General features: G+C 37.4%; 1 long non-coding RNA gene across 2 annotated transcripts in view; it reads right to left on the minus strand.

Annotated features, from left to right (window-relative positions):
• LOC149831960 (uncharacterized) overlaps window positions 1-15704 on the minus strand; it is a 52637-nt gene extending 36933 nt beyond the window's left edge. Inside the window, exons 1-3 of one of the 2 annotated variants that reach the window (XR_016433320.1) lie at window positions 15560-15681; window positions 15087-15175; window positions 11511-11602 (exon numbers count right to left, since the gene is read on the minus strand). This is a non-coding gene — a long non-coding RNA (uncharacterized LOC149831960). Of the gene's footprint in view, window positions 1-11510; window positions 11603-15086; window positions 15176-15559 lie in introns of both variants that reach the window. The other variant, XR_016433319.1, reaches the window with a different exon arrangement.
• Window positions 15705-24016: the final 8312 nt, after the last annotated feature.

The following is a 24016-nucleotide window of genomic DNA, read 5'->3' on the forward strand; positions in this document are numbered from 1 at the left end:
CAAAGCCATGGAGAAATACAAAGGGGAGAACCCCTATTTATAACAACACTAAAGGGGGCCTTGGAGGGGCTCCACCCATAGTCGTTGGAGCCCCTCCAACGGTCACAAATGTGACCGTTGGAGAGGGCCCAACGACTATGTTGGTGGGCCCCCCAAGGTACCTTTTAGGTACACATCCAAAAAGAAATAAAAAGAACAAAAAGAAAAATAAAAATAAAAGAAAAATAATTACAGTCACATCCGAAAAGTGAATGTGCGCAAAAATAGGGAAAAGACTAAACTACCCTTATGACAAAATAAATAGAAATATATATTTTATATATATATTTGAGTAGATACATATACATATATATTAATATATGTATATGTATTACCATATATATATAAAATATATATATTACATTATATGATTAATGTACATAATTTAACACCCCCCCTCAAACTTAGGGCAGGATGACCGAGAGTTTGCTAAGAAGGAAGTTGAAGCGCGGAGCACACAAGGCATTAGTGAAGAAGTCTGCCAACTGATACTCGGGCGTGACATATGGAAGGTCAATGATTCCTTGGAGATACGCCTCCCGAACATAGTGACAGTCCATCTCGATATGTTTAGTCCGTTCATGAAAAGTGTGATTTTTAGCAATATAAATCGCACTTTTATTGTCACAGCAAAGCTTGGTAGGCCCTTCAATTTTGATTCCCATATCTTCCAGTAACTGATGAATCCAAACAATTTTCATGGTAGTAGTTGCCATGGCACGATATTCAGCTTCAGTTGATGATAGAGATACCTTTTGCTGCTTCTTGCATCTCCATGAGATCAATGAGTCTCCTAAGAAAACACAAAAACCAGTGGTGGAGTGACGGTTATTTGGGTCACCTCCCCAATCAGAGTCAGTATAAGCAATTAATTTTAACTCAGAACGGAAAGACAAAAAAACTCCCTTATTAATAGTGTGCTTTAGGTATCTCACGACACGCAAGATAGCACCCATGTGAACAGAAGTTGGTGCATGCTGAAATTGACTTGCCGTATGCACCGCATGTGAGATATCTGGTCGGGTGATACTTAGATACATCAACGAGCCTACTAGTTGCCTGTAGGGAGTAGGATCGGAGAGAGGAACACCATCATCAATCTTCATTTTTGCTCCTACTATAGCAGGAGTTTCACAAACTTTATCATCTGTAATACCTGACCTGTCAATAATCTCAGATGCAAGCTTAGTTTGAGACAAAAAATACCCTCTATGAGAGTATGCAACCTCAATACCCAGAAAATAAGTTAAGAAACCCAAATCAGACATTTCAAACTTATCCTTTAATATGGACTTTATGCTCTTAATCCCTTTAGAATCACTCCCAGTAATAAGCATGTCATCCACATATAGCAACAGAATAGCAATCCTTGCATTAGACTTTCTAACAAACAAAGCAGCATCAGTAAAGCATGATGAAAAACCATTATCTAACATCACAGAGTTAAACCTATCATACCAAGCTTTGGGAGCTTGTTTTAAACCATACAGTGCTTTCCGAAGACGAAGCACTTTCCCTTTAGGATACTTCATTCCAGGAGGAGCATCCATATATACTTCTTCGTTTAGATCTCCGTTTAAAAACGCATTCTTTACATCCATCTGATAGATGTTCCATTTGTTTATTGAAGCAACAATTATAAGACATCGGACGGTGACCATCCGAGCAACGGGGGCAAAAGTCTCCTCATAATCAATCCCATGTTTTTTACCATACCCTTTTGCAACTAAGCGGGCCTTATATCTCTCAAGAGACCCATCACACTTAGTTTTGACTTTAAACACCCATCTACACCCTATTGCTTTCTTATCTTTAGGAAGATCTTGAAACTCCCAGGTTTTTGCTTTCTTTAGGGCTTCAAGTTCATTGTTCATAGCAACTATCCATTCTGGGTATTTACGTGCTTCCTCAAAATCCCTAGGTTCTATGTACGAGTGAATGGCGCTTAGACATGCTCTATATTTTGGTGAAAAAGACTCATATGAGATGAACCTAGAAGGAGGTTTTCTTGATCTTTCGGTCCTACGAAGATTTCCTTCACTTGAAGGGGTAGACCCACTATCATATCTTTCGAGGGCACTTCTAAAAGTACTCCTATCTCTATGAGAGTAGGTTATAGGATCTCTATGTGGTTCTTCATTAATGGGTTGATCAGTATGAGTTTCAACATTTAGATTTGTTTCATCATCGCTAGTATCATCATCTTCAGTTAATAAATCAAACAGAAAAGAATAATCTATATTCTCATCATTAGTTTCAAGTTTTTCGAAGCCACTAACATTTTCCAAGAAGCTTACATTTCTGGAAACATAAAGTTTATCACTCTTAACATCATAACAGCGAAAACCTTTATGAGTTTCAGAGTAACCAAGAAAGGCACAAGGAATGGCCTTAGGGGAGAGTTTGTCATTTTTATCAGTAAGGACAAAACATTTACATCCAAAAACCCTTAACCTGCTATAATCAGGTTCTTTTTCGTATAATTTTTCAAACGGGGAAATCTTATTCAAGTTTTTAGATGGAAGTCTATTTATGAGATAGATAGAGGTAAGAGCGGCTTCCGCCCAGAGTTTTTTCGGTATATTTTGAGAAATGAGCAAAGTTCGTGTGGTTTCAATAATATGCCTATGTTTCCGTTCAGCCAACCCATTTTGTTGAGGGGTTTTGGGACAAGATTTTTGATGAAGAATTCCATAGTTTTCAAGATAGCTTTTAAATTCATTGGAAAGGTATTCGCCACCCGAATCGGTTCTAAAAATTTTCAAATTTCCATTGAATTGATTTAAAACCATCATATGAAATGTTTTGAAAGTTGAAAAAACTTCATATTTATGTTTAAGAAAATATATCCAACTAAACCTAGTGAAATCATCCACAAAGATAACATAGTACGAGAAGCCTCCCTTGGATATCACCGGAGCTGGACCCCATACATCGGAGTGAACGATTTCAAAAGGTTTTGTTGTAAACATGGATCTTTGAGGAAAAGGAAGACTTCTCATTTTTCCAAGAATACATTCATTACAAACAAAATTTTCATTACAAAGATGCTTAACAAAAGGCAAATAAGAGATTTTAACAATGTTGGGATGACCCAATCTCTTATGCCATACATGAATATCTTTGTTTTGAGCAACATTACAAAATTGATTCTTGGGAATTTTAAGAAAATCAACATAGTAGAGGTCTCCTCTCCTAGAGCCTTCCCCAATCAATTTGCCGGACTGGCGATCCTGTATCCAACATTTATTAGAAGAGAACTTTATATCGCAACCATAGTCCGAGAGTTGAGAAACGGAAAGTAAATTTAAGTTTAGTTTTGGAATAAGACGAATTTTTGGGATAAAAAAATCTTGTTTTTCAAAATTACTCATTCCTTTAATTTCAAGAGGGGTTCCATCCGCGGTTGAGACAAAAGATGGAAGGCGATTTTCAGAATAATTAGAGAGAAAACAATGACTTGGAGTCATATGAAACGAAGCACCAGAATCAAGTAGCCAAGATGTCTTACCAAGAGAGGAAGAAGATGACATGGCGGCTCCAGAAGTGCCTCCTTTGAGAAGAGGTTGAAGAGCATCCATAATTTGATGAAGCGAAAGAGGTTCATTCGATGTTGAAGGCCGTTCCTCCGATTGGGATGCTAAAGCCGCGGCGAGGAATTTCTTCCATTTAGGACAATTGGGTTTGATATGTCCCGGTTCTTTACAAAAATGGCAAGTTAATTTGCTATAATCTCTCTTGCCATATCGATCATTTTGCCCTTGATTTTTGAAATGGGGCGGTTTGTAGGTCTTCAAATTATTACCGGGTCTTGACACGGCATTGACCACTTCATAGTCATTTTGAGAAGGTGTAGCAAGAATGCTTGGGTTATTTTTACTAATCCCCATACGTGTTTCTTCACCACTTAGCTTGGTGATGACATCTTCAATAGATGGGGAGGTAAAAGCCGATAGAAGGGAGGACCGAATTTGCTCAAATTCGGGTCTAAGACCATTTAAGAAGTTGAAGAAACGATCTTCCTCAAGTTGTTTATGCCTTAACTCAATAGCTTCTCCACTCCATTTTGGTTCGAGCATGGCAAGCTCGTCCCAAATAGATGATAATTCGGCAAAATATTCCCGAATAGATAAATCATTTTGTTGAAGAGTCAAGGCTTTCTTTTGGAGGTAGTATTTGTGAGACAAGTCTCTTGACGTATACATTTTTTCAAGGTATAACCAAGCTTCGGAGGCCCTTTTAAATTTGATGATGTTGGCATTGATCTTGGTTTCAACGGACGAAAAAATCCAAGACAATATTTTGAAGTTCTTCATTTCCCACTCATCATGCCTTTTGGAATATTCTTCTAAGGCCTTTTGTCTATCTTCTCCTTCAAGAATTTTGATTTCCCCTTTCTCTATAATAGAAAGCTTGGGTTCGGGTTCCGATATGGATCCTTGAACATAACCCCAAAGACCTTTCCCTTTGATGTGGGCTTCCATGTTGCCGGCCCAAACATGGTAGTTTGAACCACTAAGTTTAAAACCAAGGGAGAAGTGGGAGTCTTTTTCACCCATTATGGAGAAGAGAAGATGAAAAATAAAGCATACCTTAACGGATTTTCAACCTTTTCTTGACAAAAGTTGCTTCTAAAATATTGCCCGGAGCAAGTTCTTTACTCAAAAACTTCACTAGCTTGAGGGCACAATTTTCGAGGTGCTTCACACAAGGCGAGATACACGATCTTCTTTCTTCCAACGAGGCTCTGATACCATGTGAAAGTATCTTCAACAAGATACTAATATCAAGACCTTAATATTCTTGATATTGAACCCACCACGAAAGCACAATAAGAACACTTTAGAACACTTGTGCACAAAAGGCACAACCCACAAATAACTCACAAATGCACAAAGGCATAAAATAATGGAATCAATTTATTGAGAACTTGGGCTTTGACTCAAAGCCATGGAGAAATACAAAGGGGAGAACCCCTATTTATAACAACACTAAAGGGGGCCTTGGAGGGGCTCCACCCATAGTCGTTGGAGCCCCTCCAACGGTCACAAATGTGACCGTTGGAGAGGGCCCAACGACTATGTTGGTGGGCCCCCCAAGGTACCTTTTAGGTACACATCCAAAAAGAAATAAAAAGAACAAAAAGAAAAATAAAAATAAAAGAAAAATAATTACAGTCACATCCGAAAAGTGAATGTGCGCAAAAATAGGGAAAAGACTAAACTACCCTTATGACAAAATAAATAGAAATATATATTTTATATATATATTTGAGTAGATACATATACATATATATTAATATATGTATATGTATTACCATATATATATAAAATATATATATTACATTATATGATTAATGTACATAATTTAACAGGTTCTTCTTTTCATTTCAATAAAATGTATATTCAAATTGCAAATCGGTTTGTAAGGGGAAGTTTGCTTTTGCGTTGTAATGCACCCAAAGTCTAGGGACTTGTTGTTTTAAACCTGATCTTCCGCTGAACTTCTGTTTCAAACTCTGATAAATGATTGATTTCAAAGCTTTCAACCTTTCTCATAAAAAGGTTTCAAGTCCACGATTTTGGGGCGTTACAGAAATAGTGTAGGAAATCAAATCTCACATATTCTAGATCTACCTACATTGATTTTCATGGATTAAATAGTGGAAAATCAAGATAGAATCCATGGCTCTCTACAAAAACATTGCCTAAAGCCTATTTAGGCCATTTTTCTCATTTGAGACAAGAGAGAACACCAGTACCTTTTCTTGAAGCTTTCAAAAAACCGAGAAAAGCGACGGATGGTTTAAGAGGAAGATGATCTCCTCTTCTTCTTTCTCCTTCTTCTCCTTCTTCTCCTTCTTTTTCTCATTTTCCTTCTTCCCTTCTTTCTTTCTCTCTTTTTCTCTTTTTTCTTCTCTCTTTTTTCTCTCTTTCTTTCTTATTATTTTTTTTTTGTGGCTTAAATAGGGGGAATAGGGGGTGACGCCCCCCCTTATTCCAGCCATTTTCTAAATGTGGCGGGAGATTGGACTTCCCATATGGGAGTCCATCTCCAACCCTACTTGCCAATTTTCTAAAATTCTAACTTTGACTTTCTTTTTTCCTAATCTCCTTCCTAATTCATATAGCCTTTCCTCCTTTCTAGATTTCTCTACCTCTCTCAAGTAATAAGGACTCTTCTAGGGAGTCCCAATTAGTTAATAAATGTTGAAATTCGGAATTAATATTAATTTAATAATAATTTAATTATTTATTAATTATTTATTAATAATTAAATACCTAGAAACTTTCAGAGGGTACCTCATCCCTCTCGGAGTCTTTTTAACTCTAGTTAACTTCAAATTAAACTTAAATATTGAATTTAAAGTTGTATTTTCATTGGGTATAAATTTGGATCTGAATCCGGATCCAGATCCAAATCCAAATTTCAATTGGATCCTGGACTAGATCAATTCCTAATTAATATGGGTCTTGAAAAGAGTCTATGTCCATATTAATTTGAATAAAATGCATTGGATCCAGTCCGATCAAAATCTGGACCTAGCCCGTCGAGGCAGTTCTTTTCTAAAAAATTATGATTTTTGGGTCAACCAAAGCTCGAATTCCAAAAAGTAAATTATTATTATGCTCAGAATTTTGAGACGCATCAAACGATATATAACTCGAATTTCACCTCTGAAATTTGTTCGAATTTAACTTGAATTTTACTCGAATTTCGCTTGAATTTAAAGGTCGAAAAACAAAACCTTTATCATATTTTGATTGGCTCACCTAGACCTTGTCAATGAGACCTAGGCCAAGCCCAAACTCAAAGAACATCGTCCTAATATCAAGGTTCTACTGATTTTTCTTCTATACTTAACCAAATTTTTTGAAATTCTCAAATTTAACTAAGTATGAAAATGCCTGTGAAAATGCACGATATTACATTCTTACCCCCTAAAAAAACTTTGCCCACGAAATTAGAACGTATCAAATAAGTGTAGGCAGTGTTGATGCATATCTGCCTCAGCCTCCTAGGTGCACTCGTCCAGTCTGTGATGTTGTTAGCGCACCTTCACGAACAAAATCGTCCTACTACGTAGCGTCCTCTCCTAGAGATCTACAATCTCTACTAGCCTCTCCTCTGTCATCAAGTCAGATTGTACCTCAATCGCCTAATAGTGAATCACATGTGAGGAGTCAGGTGCGTACTTTCTCAACATCGAGACATGAAAAACATTGTAGATCTGCGAAAACTGAGGAGAAAGTGTCACCCGCTACGCGGTCTCCCCAACTCGCTCAAGGATCTCGAAGGGTCCTACTTACCGAGGACTCAACTTCCCCTTCTTCTCAAACCGAAAGACACTCTTTATAGGAGAGATCCGTATAAACACATGATCGCCCACATCAAAACTGAGCTCCCTACGTCGCTGATCGGCATAGCTCTTCTGTCTGCTATGTGCTACGACTAACCTCTGTCGGATCAAATGTAAATGTTTCGCGTAATGCTCGATGATCTCTAGAGACTCCACTGCTCTCACTCCAACCTCATCCTAACACACGAGAGATCTGCATGGTCTGTCATATAGAACTCCGTACAGGGCCATACCAATACTGGCATGATAGCTATTGTTGTACGAGAACTCTGCAAGATTCGCATGCTTGTCCCAATCTCCTGCCCAATCCAAAGTGCACGCTCTTAACATGTCCTCGAGTGTTTGTATTGTACGCTTCGTCTGTGGATGAAACGTCGTGTTGAACTTCAACGTAGTGTTAAGGACCTTCTAAAGCTAGCACCAGAATCGAGACATGAAACGAGGGTCTCGATATAACACAATCGAACGCGACACCTCGTAAAGTCTGTCTATCTCATCCACGTAAAGATCTGCCAAATTCTTCAATCTCTGACTGATCCTGATAGGCAAAAAATAGGCACTCTTCGTCAGTCTGTCTGTGCTATCGTCGGGTCCTCAGCAACCCTACGATGAAATCCATCAAAATATCATTCTACTTTCACTCTGGTATATCTAGTGATTGCAGAAGTCTATCAGGTCTCTGGTGTTCGATCTTCACTTGCTGACAGGTTAGACAAACTCAACAATGTCCCACTTTCAATCTGGATGTCCCTTCTTTAGTGTGGGAATCCTGTAGTTGCGGTTTTTGGGAACTATGATGATACTAAAACTTTGTGTGCGTTGTTGTGCCCCTAAACCCAACTAGATGGTTCACCTCTCAACCACGATTTTAGAGAGATCCTGTCACTTTGCCTAGGAGTGGTGTGTAGATACAACTGTTGTTTTTGGTATACCAAGAAAGTGACATTAGTGAATGTTGATTTCCATAATATCTTGGTATTAGATGTTGATTTCTAATATTTCAATGAATGGTGTTGATTTCTTATATCAGTCGAGGGTTAGGTGTGGAACCTAGTAATAAAATACAAGTTGTGTTAAGCTACAACTGGAGACCTAACTTGATCTCAGAAAATTTTTACCCATTTTGAATATCCGCGGACAATGGTAATAAAGAGAGGAACTAAAGTTTATGTGCATTTAATAGAGACAAGCATATAAAAGCAAACTCTGATAAAAGATAATAATTTATTCATGCACATACACTAAAATCATGCATATTTCTGTTATGCATTAGATCATGCATATTTACTTGTTCTCTAGTGCTAAATTAATGATTGCATGACATTTGTTCCCTACTGTATGATGAATGTCCCATATAGTTTAATTGATGATCTCTATTATTTAATAATTGTTTCCTCTTGTTTAATAATTGTTTCTTATTGTTTAGTAATATTTTTTTAATATATGAATGGTTAATTGAACTATGAATTTGTTATAATTGCATCCCTCTAAAATATTGCATAAATCTTATTTATGTTTTTTTTTACTTATTTGGTTCATTAGAAGGACTCGTACACAGGATCTTTGATTCTGACACCCTTAATTTTGTGTTTTTCACAACCTCTGAGGCCCAGTGAAGAGACCTGCTATTACGAGGAGCTACGAGGGCTACACGATTGCTTTATAGATTCCTTTAGGAATATAGTGACTCCACATTTTGATTTATTTATATTTACTTGCATATGTTCTCCGACCTTATGTTTTTAATTAATAAAGTTAGTTTGGTTTGAATGATGATAGTGTAAGATCCCTTGTGGTTGTGGATTGGTTATGATTGTAAAGGCCCCAGGTTTTTGGAAATGTTTTTGCAAATGTTTTAAAAAAAATGTCACTTTTAAACGGATGAGTTGGGGTCGTTGCATATTATCACCACTGTCACTAATATCGGTGATATTTTGAAAATATCACAAGAAATACCGATATTAAAGGTAATATCTTGCGATATTTTCAAAATATTACGATATTTTTGGTAAAACTTTTTTCTTTTTAGTTTGTATTTCCTATTTTTTTGTTTCTTTTATATTTTAAAACCTTTAAAACATGTTTCTTTATATTTTTGAAAGAAAAATAATGCAAAACTTATTATTTTCTTAGTTTTTTTGTTATTTATATTTTTTTATTTTTAAACTCCCGAGATATTCCCGATTCAGTACCCTCCATCACGTATAAGTGGTGTCAAGGTTGAGCCAACATTCTTTTGAGAAGTACAAAGTAATACCCAACTCATTATAATTTAGGTCACATAGATAAAAGTATTGGTAGGTGATGTGAGATGGGTATAATTGGTACAACACAATTGTTTCCAAAAAGGACAGTATGGCTGGGTTGTGTATGTTGCCTGCACACACATAATTAGAAACATACTGCAAATTGGGTCACTCCACTAAATCATAAAAATAAACTGCAAAAATTATTCACATAAACATAAAATGTATATTTTACATTACATAATGCACCCACTCAGAAGTGCCAATGTAGACATGGATGACACACATTGCATAAATGATAATCTCACAGATATCAAACTCATAAAACTCCATTCAGAAAACATTATTGAAAGACTAGACACAATTAACCAGATAAATAAGCTTGTTTTAAACCTTTTTATGGACAGGAAAGACCTTAACTGACTCATAAGATTGATACAAGGTGAGAGAAAGAAACAAAGAAGAGATGAAAGGAGGATCAGAGAAAAGAAAAAGCACCATATGTTTCCTAGGTATGGGTGCGGGTGCGGGTGCGGGTGCGGGTGCGGGTGCGGAGGAGGGTATGACAAGGCAATTACAAAAAATGTGGGTACAGGGACACGGCTATATATATATATATATATATATATATATATATATATATATATATATATATATATATATATATATATATATATATATATATATATATATATATATATATCACATAAATACAAAATAAACTGAATATAATCTAAATATATATGTTATATCTAAAATATATATTATATACTGAAAAATATAAAGTTATAAACTGAAAAATATAATTATAAATTATAAATTAAATACAAACTTGTATGTACAGAGGGTAAAATGGCATGCCTGGGTGTCGACAGGGGTACTGTTAAAATTAAAATTGTTTGAACCAATTGAACAACAAAAATAGAACTGTCCAAACACAAATCTGGAGAAGTGAAGGGGCTCAACAAAAATTGACAATTAATGGCAAATAGTAAGTAAATTCTCTACAAAACCTAGAGATTTTACACACATTTTAACACTGCAGTAATTCATCTCATTATCTCATTCAACATGATAGCAGTCATAATTAGCAAATAAAAGATATTATGACCCTAAATGAAGCTATAAAACCTGAATTTTAGGTTTATAAACTTCATCAATTGTTGTCTAGGATCAAAAGTGGTTTTAAGAATGTTTAACTAAAAACATATTCCACTGTAAGTCAGGTGATATATTCCTGGAAATGATGATCCCCAACATACCCCGTAAAAGGGACTTTACCTAAAAATCCACAAGCTCCAAACAAACAGCATTTATGCTAACATGTAGAACTAGATGCTCTCAGATATCAACATGATTTATCTCATAGAAGAGAAATACACACAACAAAATTTTGGGGCATATTCAGAATCAATTGGCCAAAGACCACATCTTAAGAGGCTATAATCACAAAGCAAACTGTTTCTCAAGTTTCTAACATATTCATGCAGTAGCAGTGCACGTTTCAATAACATCGTTTAAGCAGAAAAAAGGGACACAGCAACCTTCCTTCTGAACTTTGTTTTTCCTGTTCTCGCACAAGGCACATGGATTTTGCAGAAAGGTGCCTTAGCCTGTAAGGAAGATGAATAAAAACCACCTCGGAATTTCCATAAACATTAAGTTGTCTGCATAAAATTTTATAAGATTTTAATATTCATGCATGCAAGATGATTCTACACTAAGGGAATAAATGATCATACACGGATCAATTAATTTACAGCTCATGATTTGTGTTCTCCAAATCAAGGAAAGCCTGAAAAGCACAGCAAAATTGGAACCAACCTAAAAGTGAATAAATAAGAACATTGAATCAAATTTTCAACCTGTGCAACTGTTCCTTCAAAATCGGCAGGCTCTGCACCCTTGTCCTTCTGGACTTTCCTCCTTGTGGTGTACATGTTGATTGGCTTTTAACCTACAATAACAATGCCAAAATCAAATTTCTCAGGATGAATAGCACACACACACACAGATATATACATATATGTTTTAATCTCTTAAAAAAAGTTTATATATATATATATATATATATATATATATATATATATATACGTTTTAAGCTCTTAAAAATAAATAACTTTGATAATGTAAGAATCGATAAAAGGTGCCTAAACACATCCATAGCACAAAGCCACAAACATCTAGAGATGCTCTATTTCCAAAATGCAGGACTAAGAACCACTCTCAATTAGATCTTGATATCAAGGTCTTGGAACAAATGGCTGGATATCACTTGTCAAAGTGGGTTTTTCAGCTTGACATCCCAAGCATAGAGCAAACACTCTTTTTTGGAAATAATAGGGAAAGAAAACCGGTTAATAAGAAGAGTTTTATAAAGAAGAAGGCAACTAATGAAGCATTTAGAAGTAGATAAGAGTATCTAAAAGAAACAAAACTAAACCCTCAAGTAAATATACATCTTTCTGTGAGAACTAGAATACGGTTAGTGTCATAAATCTTTTCATATGGATGTAAACTCATGAAGCACTCATTTATCACCACTTGATTGGAAGATGTGCACTATAGAAGGCTGGACATTCAGCCGTCTCCTAGGATAAATGTTCAAATGTTCTAAGATGGTTATTCAAGATTACATTGTGGTCATTATGGTTGAATGGGAATTGTAAATATCTGATAGATGTTGTAATCCTCTGAGAGTAAAACAATAACCACCTTCATAGATTTGTTAACATATGCCATATTGCTTGAAGTAGATATCAAGAATGGATATGTTTGCTATAATAACATTGTTTCAGCTTAATCTGATGGTTTCTTTGTTGGCATTGCTATCCTCTTTACTCCATTCCAATAAAGGCTCATTGTCTTACTTTTTTACGCCCTTTTATTTTATGAAGTTGGTCACTTTTTGGTGTACAGACATGCACATGGGATCAGAAGAGTATATTAATATTGCTACATGACTAAAGCATTAATGATCATTGAGTTGTTCTCCCAGCTACTTGTACACATTCTGGTCTAGAAGGCAAGACACACACACACACACAGCACAAGATTGGTTTGAGTTGTCGACTATTATTCTTAGAATGTGAAGTTGTTAGCTTTTATTCTTAGACTTTATTATATTTAAGGTCTGAAAACAAGAGAATATGCTGAAGAAATGGAAATTCTATTCAAAAAACTACAATAGAAAAGAACACCATAATATGGCTACAAGATGTTTGATACGGTTGACCTGTAACTATCAAACTGAATCATACAATCACAATGCCAGATCTTCCAGGGTGTTTGAGAAATACAAGAGAAAGTACCTGTAAGAATGTAACCACTAACCCAAATTACACGAATGTGACACCAAAGCTTCCCTGACCAAGAAGAAAAAGGCACTATTAAGTGATAAATTTCATCAAGGGAACATAAAGTGGTATGAGGAACTCTGTAATTGAGGCTGCCTTTCGAGAATTTTCCATGGGTAAGAATCACTGAAAAAAAATTACAAGTTGGGAAGGATTATCTGGGTAGAACTATTGTGGCCTTGTCACCTTGACAGGAGAGGATATGGCTTTTGGAAGACATGAATATATAATGCAGTTTCCTTCTCTAATCATTTAAAATTTGCTACAGGAAGGCTCTTGAATCTTGATTAAGGAAATAGAGGCAGGTAGAATAAGAGACCTTTGTCAGCTAGAATGTGAGTCCTTTTACAGAAAGTGTGGATATACATTTATAGCCTCTACTGAGCAGGCTGATATGTTGCTTAGTGCTAGGTGGCTTTAGGCAGCTATTATGTGGACCCCAAATTTTGAAGAGAGCCTGGAGGCTGGAGGCTATAGGATTAGGTTTGGATAACCTTAACCTACAGTATCAGTATACATCCAAGGAAGTATGCTCATTAGTGAAAGAGGCACTGTTAAAGGTATCTTCTTAAAGCCACATCCTACTATTTTCTTTAGGGCCAGAATGTAGCCCGTCAAATGCATTCATCTAAGGCCAGAGGCATTGCACCGACTCAAGCTGCCACTTAGCAATAGTCTAATAGATAAATATTATTTGGTTAAAAAACATGCTTTATCTAAGGTTCATGTAGAAATTAAGTTTTTGAGGAGAAAGAAAAATTTTGTTGAAAATTATTGCTGTAATGAAAAAACTCAATGCCTGAAGTGATGGGAAGTCACCAAAGCCTCCAGGTCAGTTACAAAACCCAGGTTTCAATGCAATTAATCCCAATCCATGACAAATCCACAATCCCCCATTGTGAGCATAACAGCAAAAACAGATATTATTGCAGGTATTGAAGTGACATTTCGGAATCAACATGAGTACCTTCAAATGTTCTTGTGTTCCTTTCTCATGTAGAAGCCGTAATAACTCAAGGAGAATCATCTTGAGAATAGAGGAGCAATAGTGACAAAAAAGACATTTGCTAGTACTGCATTTTTTTATGATGGTCTATTTCTTATAGAAGGGAATTTTTCAATGGTTGTTCATTTTCTTTACCAAGCTTGGCTATCCCTCAGAAAGCCAAGAATATCAGTGAGCTCCACATCGATGGGCAATCAAAACAGTGTAGTGTGATGCTTATATTCTGGTTGAGAAAGAGAAGGTGTTCCCAAAAACAGCCTTTCGTTAACTAGAACTGCTTTAAACTCATGCAGTGGCTGACAAAGATTCTAGCTTCCGAAAACAGTAAATTGTTGCTTCCCCAAGGGACTGCCTCTCGAGCTAGATTGCCTACTCGTGGGTGTTTCTGGTGACTTTCTTTTTCATTTTTTGAATCCATTGTTCTCCTTTCCTCACTGATTTGAGGTCTTAGATAATTAAAAAAATCCCAAAAGGTTGAACAGAAGATAAAAATGCTAAAGCCTTGACCTTTATTTTGGCTATTGGTGGAAAAGGAAAACCTACTTTGGTCAAAAGAGTGAACCAATAATGGAATCAAATATACAGATCGGGAAAGGCAATACATTGACAAACAAAAATCCTAAATTCCAAATGTAAACAATTCTCTCCCCTCTCTTGAGTCATATTTCCAAAAAAGCTCCTGATCAAAATCCTTTACATTTCACATTAATTATGAAAAGAAGAAAGTATGAACTTAGAGAATCGCACTTTCTGATCTAGCACGAAAAAGAAAGAAAATGGAGCCATTACCCACAACCTAAGAATCTTCAAGACATACCACATTATAAATATTTTAACTCAAATTTTTGATAAGGCAATGTTCAACTACCTCGATTCCGCTGCATCCCAACTGAAATGAAATTGTAAATGAGAAGAAGAGATTCATATTTAGCTTTAACGAATGGATTCCGTCAACAAAGGCAATCTCATTAACGCAATCAAGAAGACACTAATAAAATCTCTAATATGGAACTCAGAAGTGATAAAATGTGATCAGACAACTCATTGTGGTCCTCAGACTTCGTTTATATATCACATACCATGGTTGTTTTCCGACAAACCTGTAGCATACGGAAACATGGATGGTCTACCAATCCATCATAACCCCAAATAACTCATGGAATATCACCTGAAAATTCCATAAAAATGCCAAAAATGAAAGGAAGAAAATACCATCCATTTCATGCTTACTCTGTCAATATCCCAGCATTCAGAAAAATCAAAATGTCCAATACCATCTCACTGGAAGTAACATATTTCCAACAAATTTAATAGAAAAATACTAAAATCTCACAATACAGCCAAAAAAACCCAAAAAAAAAGATGGGTATTCCATAAAAGGCATTATCTTGTTCCCACAAGCATCTAGAATTAAAAAAGGCATCGTTTTGCAAGTCTCAGAGAAAACCAGAAGAAGAAAAAACACAGATGAGGACAAATAAAGTTTATTGTACTTTCTCAATCTTATCCTCCTAAAAGGAGAAGGGATGTTTAGGAAAACCAAACAACATACTTTTGTCTGCTGCCGCCGGACGGTGAGGATCTATTTCGACACACTCTTTCCTCTTGGACGTTGAGGCTTCCAGAAGCAAAGCGCTCGTCGTACAGGCTTTCGGCGATGTCTACGATGCCCCCCAACATCCAAGTTCGGAACTTCAGATATTTGTTAAAATGAAAAAAATCATTTATCAGCCATCATTTTGCCCTTAATTTAAAATATGGCATCACATTTCTGAAAGATCAAATACCGGCCAAACTTTTTTTGAAAATAGTCAAATAATGACCTCGGGTCCTTTTTATTTTCTTATATCATCCTAGAAAACCTGAGTCCTTTTGTTTTCTTGTATTGTCTCTTGCAAATTGAAAAGTAATTATTCATCCTCATTAAAATAAAATAAAAAACATTTTGAACTAATTTTTATTTTTTACTCAGAGAAAACTAGCCACATTGACTCAACCTTCCGTCCTTCCATACTTACGGTCTTTGTTCATGTTAACCTAAAACTCTAAGGGCTTACCTCCCGACCCCAGGGAGTAGCCAAGCTTCGGCTTAGGCATGGCGGTGAGATTTGAACCGTCTAAAACAGTTTGAACTCTTAATGATGGATGACATTGTAATATGACTTGTGTGGATTAAAGGTCAATAAGTCAACAATATTGACAAATTTGAAGAAAACATCCGCTATATTTGGAATTTCATAAAAGTGACGCCTATATTTGGAATTAAGAGCAATAGGTTGGCCCCTAAATAAAATTTTCCCTTGTTAAATATAGCTCAATTTATTATATCTTATAAAAATCGTGTTAGAAAAGGTACTTTCAAACAGCCCTCGGTGATGCCTAGGTGGCAAAACCTGACACCACCCGCCAACCTGCCTCTTAGAAAGGTTTGGGTTAGGCAAAAACAAACCCGTTTAATAAATGAGTTGACTCGCCTAACCCGTTTATTAAATGGGTCGGGTTCGTGTTAGGGGTATGCCAACCCGCCAACCCAATTGACCCATTTAATAAACGGGTTAGGTGGGCGGGTCAACCCGCTAACCTGCCAACCCGTTTACCTGACCCAACCAATTTATTAAGCGGGTTGGCGGGTCGTGTCGGGTTACCCATTTAATAAACAGGTCGGGTTCATGTTTGTCACAACCGACCCATTTAATAAACGGGTTGGGTTCGGGTTGAGGTATGCTGACCCGCCAACCCGACCCGATTGCCACCCCTAGGTCATGGACACTATAGTTCGCGAGGGAAATCCCTAAGGGTTTTTGTTTTTTGTTTTTTGTTTTTTGTTTTTTGTTTTTTTTGCCCCCAATACATTGAAATGAAGCCCATTTTCCCACTTTCATATGAAAATTGGCTTCTTTTTCTTAGGCACTGAAAATTGACAATTGCGGGAAAGACATGGTGGGGCTCACTTTTTTGTATGAAACCATATGCAACAAACATGGGGAAGCATTTTCCCTTGTGTAACAAGCCCGCCTTGGCGATTCTCTGAATCGTTTTCAAAACCAATTTAGACCTGAAACCAATTCTGACAATATTGGGTGATTCCATAAAACCATCTAGTAATGGTGTCTAATCAAGTGTTGCATTACTTTTTCTTCACTTAATTATAGTTAACTCTTAAAATTATAGTTTTAACCAATGTTATCATTATCATCGGTGTATGGTCCCCTATCGGCAGAATTTACATCCGCTGCAGGCCTGAATCAGCTATTTTTTAATAAATATAAAAAAAATACCATTTTTTTAATATCATTTTAAAATTATTTTAATAGTTTTAACATGTAATATTTTATTTTATTTTATTTTATTTTTTTTGGGGGGGGGGGGGTAGATAAGCTATCGGTATCGTCCGATACAGTTGAATTGGTGTTCCAACGATACAGAATGATTCAGCTATCGGTATCGGCCTATACAGATGAATTGGTGGCCCAACTATTCAGGGCTGATACCAATACTGACATTGGTTTTAACATTTTTTTTACTTTAAAGTTGCATGTATTTCATGCTCTTTTTCATATGGAAGGCTCCTTTTTTGTATAAACAAGTTTTCATTCCCCCTCTAAAATAAACATAAAGTTGGAAAGAGTCCATGGAGGCTTTCTCTTTTTCACTCAAAACTTCATTACACCTTCCCCAATTGAAAATAATATGTTGAAATTTCTTCATAATAGGTAGGACCAAAAGTTTGGAGGCACGCAACAATGGTCCTTTCTTAAAATCGATAGTTGTCTCAACTGAAGTTGGATACAACATCGCTTTTAGGATACAACCAAGTTTGCACCTCAGATGCAATACTAGCCATTCTTAGTATTAAGAATGTAATATCCAAAATTTTTAAATGATATATTAAAGATATTTATGTAAAATTTATGCAAATACAAATCTAGGAAAGACCCAAACTCATCAATTTTGGGTTAAATACGAGTTGGAATGATCTAGACTCAAGAAATCTAGTCTGAAGTAGATTCAGAATAGTACTCAGTCCAGAGAATCGATCTGAACTGAATTCGGATCTACTAGGACTTTAAAAAATCCATTTAAGCAAAAACGGATCAGGTGTGTAATGGGTTTGGACTTTGATCCAAAAAACCCAAACCCAAAATGGCACTTGCGAAATGAATGATAAGAGGAGGGGTAATTTGAGAATACAAAAATATATTTCAGAAGAAAATAAAGAGAATATGGAAGGGGATGGTGGTCCTTTCCCAAAGAGGGACCCCCTAGCCCATGAGGAGTTGTCATGTAGCAGCCCTTTCCTCTCTCTCTTCCCCTCTCCATTACATGCCCTCCCTCCCTTCTCTCTCATCCCTCTCACCGCCCTTATAGTTTCCTTGTTCATGAAGCACCCCCGACCTTACTGGATTTTCGCTCTCTCATGTGTTATCTCTTTCACGATCACGGCCATCTGCTATCGTGCGTCAGCCACCACTCATTGGTCTACCTCCTTTTGACCATCACTGTGACACACCACCGTTCCCAACCCACCTCCCGCCTGCCTCCTTTTTTCTCTCGCTTTTAGCCTAGTTGCACGACCCATGTCGGACCGTCACAGAGCCGACCATCTTCTTCCGACCTTCTCTCTTTCTCCCTCTCTTTTCTTGGTTCTCCTTGCTCTCTTTCATTGTGTGCTTCACAGAGGCACATACCAGTGTTGTGAGAGGCGTACGCCTCAATACCTGAAGCGTACGCCTCAATACCTGAAGCGTACGCCTCAGAGGCGAAGTGCACACTCAAGGTATTGAGGCATTGCAGTGAAGCTTTTCAGGCTTGAAACACACGCTTCACTCATATGCAGCGCACGCCTCAAGTTGAAATGTGCTTCGCTTCTAAGGCGTGTGCATCATGTTTGGAGTCGCTCAAATTGGAGCTCGACGGGCTGCTCGGACTGAGACAGAGGACGCCGGCGGTGACGAAAGAGGGGCTGGCACCGCCGGAGCTGTTGGATCGCTTGGCCGGAGGGTTGCCAGCAGTGGAGCACTTGCGCTTGAGGGTGGAGTTCCAATGGTTCTTGATGGCGTTGTCTGTGCGGGCGATGGTGGCCCACTTATTGCCGTAGCAGGCGAGATGAGGGAATGAAAAACCTCACCTACGACGCTGGAGATGCCGTAGCAGACAGATTGATGAACCAGTCCCACCCTTCCGCATACCGGATCATGATCGCCGCACCGTGGAGCGTCGAGGAGACGACAGAGGATCCCCGCGGGTTGACGGCATCCGCCTTCCCGATGACATCCACGTTTCTGGCTGCCCGAAACACTGGCACAGACTGCACGGATACGGCAAGGCGCTCCCTCTGGTCCTGGGAAGCGGAGAGGTCGAGGTGGAGAAGGTAGCGGTTCTTGGGGTGGTAGACGGCGTGGAGGAGGCGGAGGACGCGGTCGCAGTCGCCGTTGGAGCCGGAGATGAAGTAGGCGAGGGAGGGAGGTTGCGGGACTGCGAAGATGGAGGCGGAGGTTGGGTTAGGGTTAAGGATCAGAGGATTGGGGAGGAAGTGGGCGGAGCGGAGAGGGGGGAAGTGAGGAGGGCATGTGGCAGGAGAAGGAGAGGATGAAGAGGAGGAGGGAGACGAGGGAGGTGGAGAGGAGGCGCTTCCCTTCCTTCGTCGAGGTCGATGTTAGCGCTAGGGTTTGCTGGTGCGGTTGCATTTCCCGGTGGCGGTGGTGGCATTTTTTCTCGGGTGGCGGTCCTTCAGTGCGACGTGTTGAGAGGCTTTCGGACCGGAGAGGTGGTTGGCGACTTGGCTCTTTCCCGTTTCTTGCTTCGCAAACAACACTGTGTTTTCCAAAATTTACAAAAACGCCATTTCAGAGTACATATCAGGATAAAGTGGTTTGGATATGGTGGGGCATGCTTGATCCGAAGTTTATGGGTCGGTTCCGTATTCAAATTATCCTACTCACAACCACAGCCGTCCATCATTTGCCATCATAGATTTTGTGAAGACACAATTTATTTTATACTATCATTTATTATTTATTATTAGTTTTTATTTAAAATTTTCATTATTTTATTAATATTATATATTTTATTATTTTGATCATGAAGCTTACGCTTCAACGCCTCGCTTCATAACATGCTCAACGCCTCGCTTCGTCTCATCGCATTTAACAACCTTGGCACAGACAAACAACCACTCGATACCCCTGCCCTTGGTGTGCTCTCTTTCTCTCACCGAGGTTACTATTTACGCCTAGACACCTACGACCACCTCGTTTGGCCTTCACTCTTTCTCCCTATGGCTCTTGCATCCTGGTGCACCACAGCAGCTGTGTCTGGCTATGTGGGCCTCGTTGACGCCGACGACTGCAACACTGATGCCATCACTGTCCCACTGTTGTTGTCGCAGCTATGTTGCCGCATTGGCGCGTTATTCGCACTGTTGTCATCTCATGCATGTGGTCTCATGAACTATGCTGCAGTAGCGTGGAAGCATCCGTAGAGTGTTGTCCACCCTGACAGAGTCATCAGATGGGCCTCGCTGATGCTGGAGTCGTGACCGCTTGGTCATCGTGCTCGATTGAGATCATTACATCTTATTTGTATTTATTTAATTTAATTTATTATTAATTATTCTTTACGCCTCTATCTCAGACATGCCAAGTTGCAGTCGTGGTTGCCTTTGAGATGCCGCCATCATCAAGGAACATGGACTATAGAGGTATAATTTTAGAGTTCCTTATTTAGATCTTATTTATACATAAATGCTTAAGTAGACACCCATATATGAAAATGGGGGCATGTCTTGCCTCAATTTCTAACAGTATTTTAGAAATTGAATTGGGTCCTAATGATGCGCAAGTGCATAATGTTAATTATTGATCTAATTGAAGTTGGGAATTGGCGGATGGAAAATTATAATTATAGAACCTAGTAATCTGAAATGCTTGAAGTATATTTTGTTTTGCAAGTTGAACTCTTAATATAAAAAGATAAAACTGAAATATATTGTTAATTGGTTGTGATGTCTTCACATAAATCTTACACAAGCATATGCATTACAACATACACAATATGGTTTGTGATGTGACAAGTATGTATGCAATTACGACATACATACGATAAAAATATGTTTGGGTGTTTTGGGATATATGTGATTGGGTGATTTGTTAATAAATAATTATCGATATGCAACACTTGCGTATGCAATTATGGCATAAGTACAAATGTGTGAATGTGATGTGTATGTATTCAATTTTAGCATACACATGAATAATTAATTTAATGTGATGTCTAAGAATGCAATTATGACATATAAATGAATGCTTATTTGATTGATGATATGCATGCAATTATGGCATATGTGTGAACATTTATTTAATATGATGCATATGTATGAAATTATAACATACGTACAAATTTATATGTATGATGTGAGATGTATGTATATAATTGGCATACGTGTGAATGCATATTGATGCATGGAATGGTTTGTATAGAAAGGGTCAAAATTTATGATACATGCATTTGAATTTTTTATTGGATTGGACTTCTTCTGTAAAGTTTTGGTTGTTCTTGTAACTCTAAATTTCATTTCTAAAATAAATGAAATGAGTTTTGAGTGTGTATTGTAAATGTTTTGAATGATTATATATATATATGATGCACTCAAGATTTAGATTTATTTTCAAAATAATTGAAAAGACTTCTTGTGTGTTTTCAAAAGTCTAATATCACAATATTAAAAAAAATCCCTGAATTTTTGGGGCATCACAGAGAAGACTAGACATCATGAAACAACTACCCTAAATAGCTTCAAAAAATGACATATGTATATATATATAGAGAGAGAGAGAGAGAGAAGAAGAGGAGAGCTAAAAACTCAATGATGACAGACTTGAGGTAGTTGAGATTTATATAGACCCCAAAAGAACGATCTAAAAGGCCATTTGCATAAGCCTATTAAGGTAGCATGTACTCATTAATGCTCAAATGGGTAGCATACACCTATAATGTTCTCAAACGACCACCCACAATGAGTTGCATGCACCCACTAACTTCCCAGCGTACCTAAAGACATTGAGGATAGCCATTAACGCTAGGTAGCACACCCCAAAATGGTTAGAAATGACCCTTGATTGCACTGGTCAAACACCAAAACATTGATTTTAATAGGTAGAAAACGGTTTAAAAAAGGTGTGACAAAAAGATTGGTCAAACCAAGTCCAAGATCGAGACCAAGAATAAACTCAAACAAGCCAAGCTGAATTGGGTTGGGTCGATTATGAATTCAAGTTTAAAGCCAAAGCCAAATCTAAATCTAAATCCAAGTCCAAGGCTAGGTGGCATACCCTAGAATGGTTAGAAATGACTCTTAATTGTTGTAAGAACCATAATTTTTTCAGTAAAAATTTTGAATAAATTCATGAGATATTTTATGTAAAAATAGTATATAAACCTGAAATGCAAAATGAATAGATTTCAATGAACCAATTATATTTATGATGTACGTATCCTCACAAATATATGCTCAATCAATAAGAGATCCATAACTTCCTCCATGAGTAAAATTAGAAGATTTCCACAATGCCAAGGCTCTTGCTTTCCGCATATTATATATATATATATATATGTATATGTATTTGCTTATACTTTTAAGATTGTCGTCGCATCAAACGATGTCAAAACTTCTACTTTTTACAATTTGCTTATGTATTTAAGATTGTCATCGCATCGAACGATGCCAAGGCTCCTACTTTCTACATATTACACATATATGTATTTGCTTAAGCATTTAAGATTACCGTTGCATTGAACGATGCCAAGGCTCCTAATTTCTATAAGTATATACATATTTACTTTCTATAAGTTATTTATTTTGGTTTTCTCTACCAAACATTAAATATGCTTTCATTTACGCTGGCGCGCTATGTCGCACAAGCTCCTGCTTATATTATATATAGTTGTGCATAAATGAGTGTTCTAATGGAGATCAACTCCTATCGTCAATGTAATTTCATTTGTCGCTCCTCGATCAAGATTCTGATTGACGAAAAAGTTTCTATTAGAAAGTCTTTGCTCTTGCACAAAACCATTTTTTCATAAAAACCTAAGTCACTTGTGCATGGTCTAGCTAAGGCCTAAGGTTCCAACAAACCATGAAAGACACAAAGTATGCACAATGATACAGATTTATCCTTGAGTTAAGCATAACATTTTCTCCATCAAAGAGAGAAAGTGTTGCCGAATTTTTCGAAAAGATGTTCATCGAGCTTAAAAGAATACAACACTTTTCCCGTCAAAGAGAGAAAGCACTGCTGAAATTTCTGAAAGAAGCTCAACAAAGCTTAGAAAGAGCGTAGCATGTACTGCATCACACAGAAGAGTTGTTGCCAAAATTCTGACAAGTACCTTCTATGAGTAGAAAGGGTTGTCATGCTTCTGCCGTCAAGCAAAGGAAGTGTTGTTGAAATATTTGGCAAAAGACTTGCCTGAACTAGTTTGAATGGCACAATGATGCCCTTGTTGTCAGAACGATGCCAAAATAGCTCATTCCACTTTCACCTATAAGGGTACCCTACTCATAAGAGCCAGTGCGCTAGAGTAGTTGTTGCGCCTTGACTATGCTAAGTGCTTATTGCGGCTACATATGCCAAGTAGTCAATCCGATGTGATCGTGGTATATGCATACTCATGTGAAATACTGTTACATAACTAAACTCATAAGGGCTAGAGTGCCAAAGTTTGTTGTCCACTCGAAAGAGGTGAAGTGCTCATGAAGGTCGTAGATGCCGAGAGAAGAGTTGTGCATGCATATGAATAAAACTTAACGGTAGTCCCTTGACCACACGGTTGGACCGTGCTTTGAAATTCTGAATGGGGTTGGGGTACATATTTTCTTTAGTGTAGAATGCACTGGTTTGCTCGAGTGGCATTCAAATGTCCTATAAAGAACGATTATGCCGCTGAACCTTTTCTGGACTATTATTGCTCACCATAGAAGATGGTGATGCTATAGCCCGTGAGTGAC

The sequence above is a fragment of the Nuphar pumila genome, chromosome 7 (assembly GCF_984573655.1).
Source record: "Nuphar pumila chromosome 7, dmNupPumi1.hap1.1, whole genome shotgun sequence".
Lineage (NCBI taxonomy): Eukaryota > Viridiplantae > Streptophyta > Magnoliopsida > Nymphaeales > Nymphaeaceae > Nuphar > Nuphar pumila.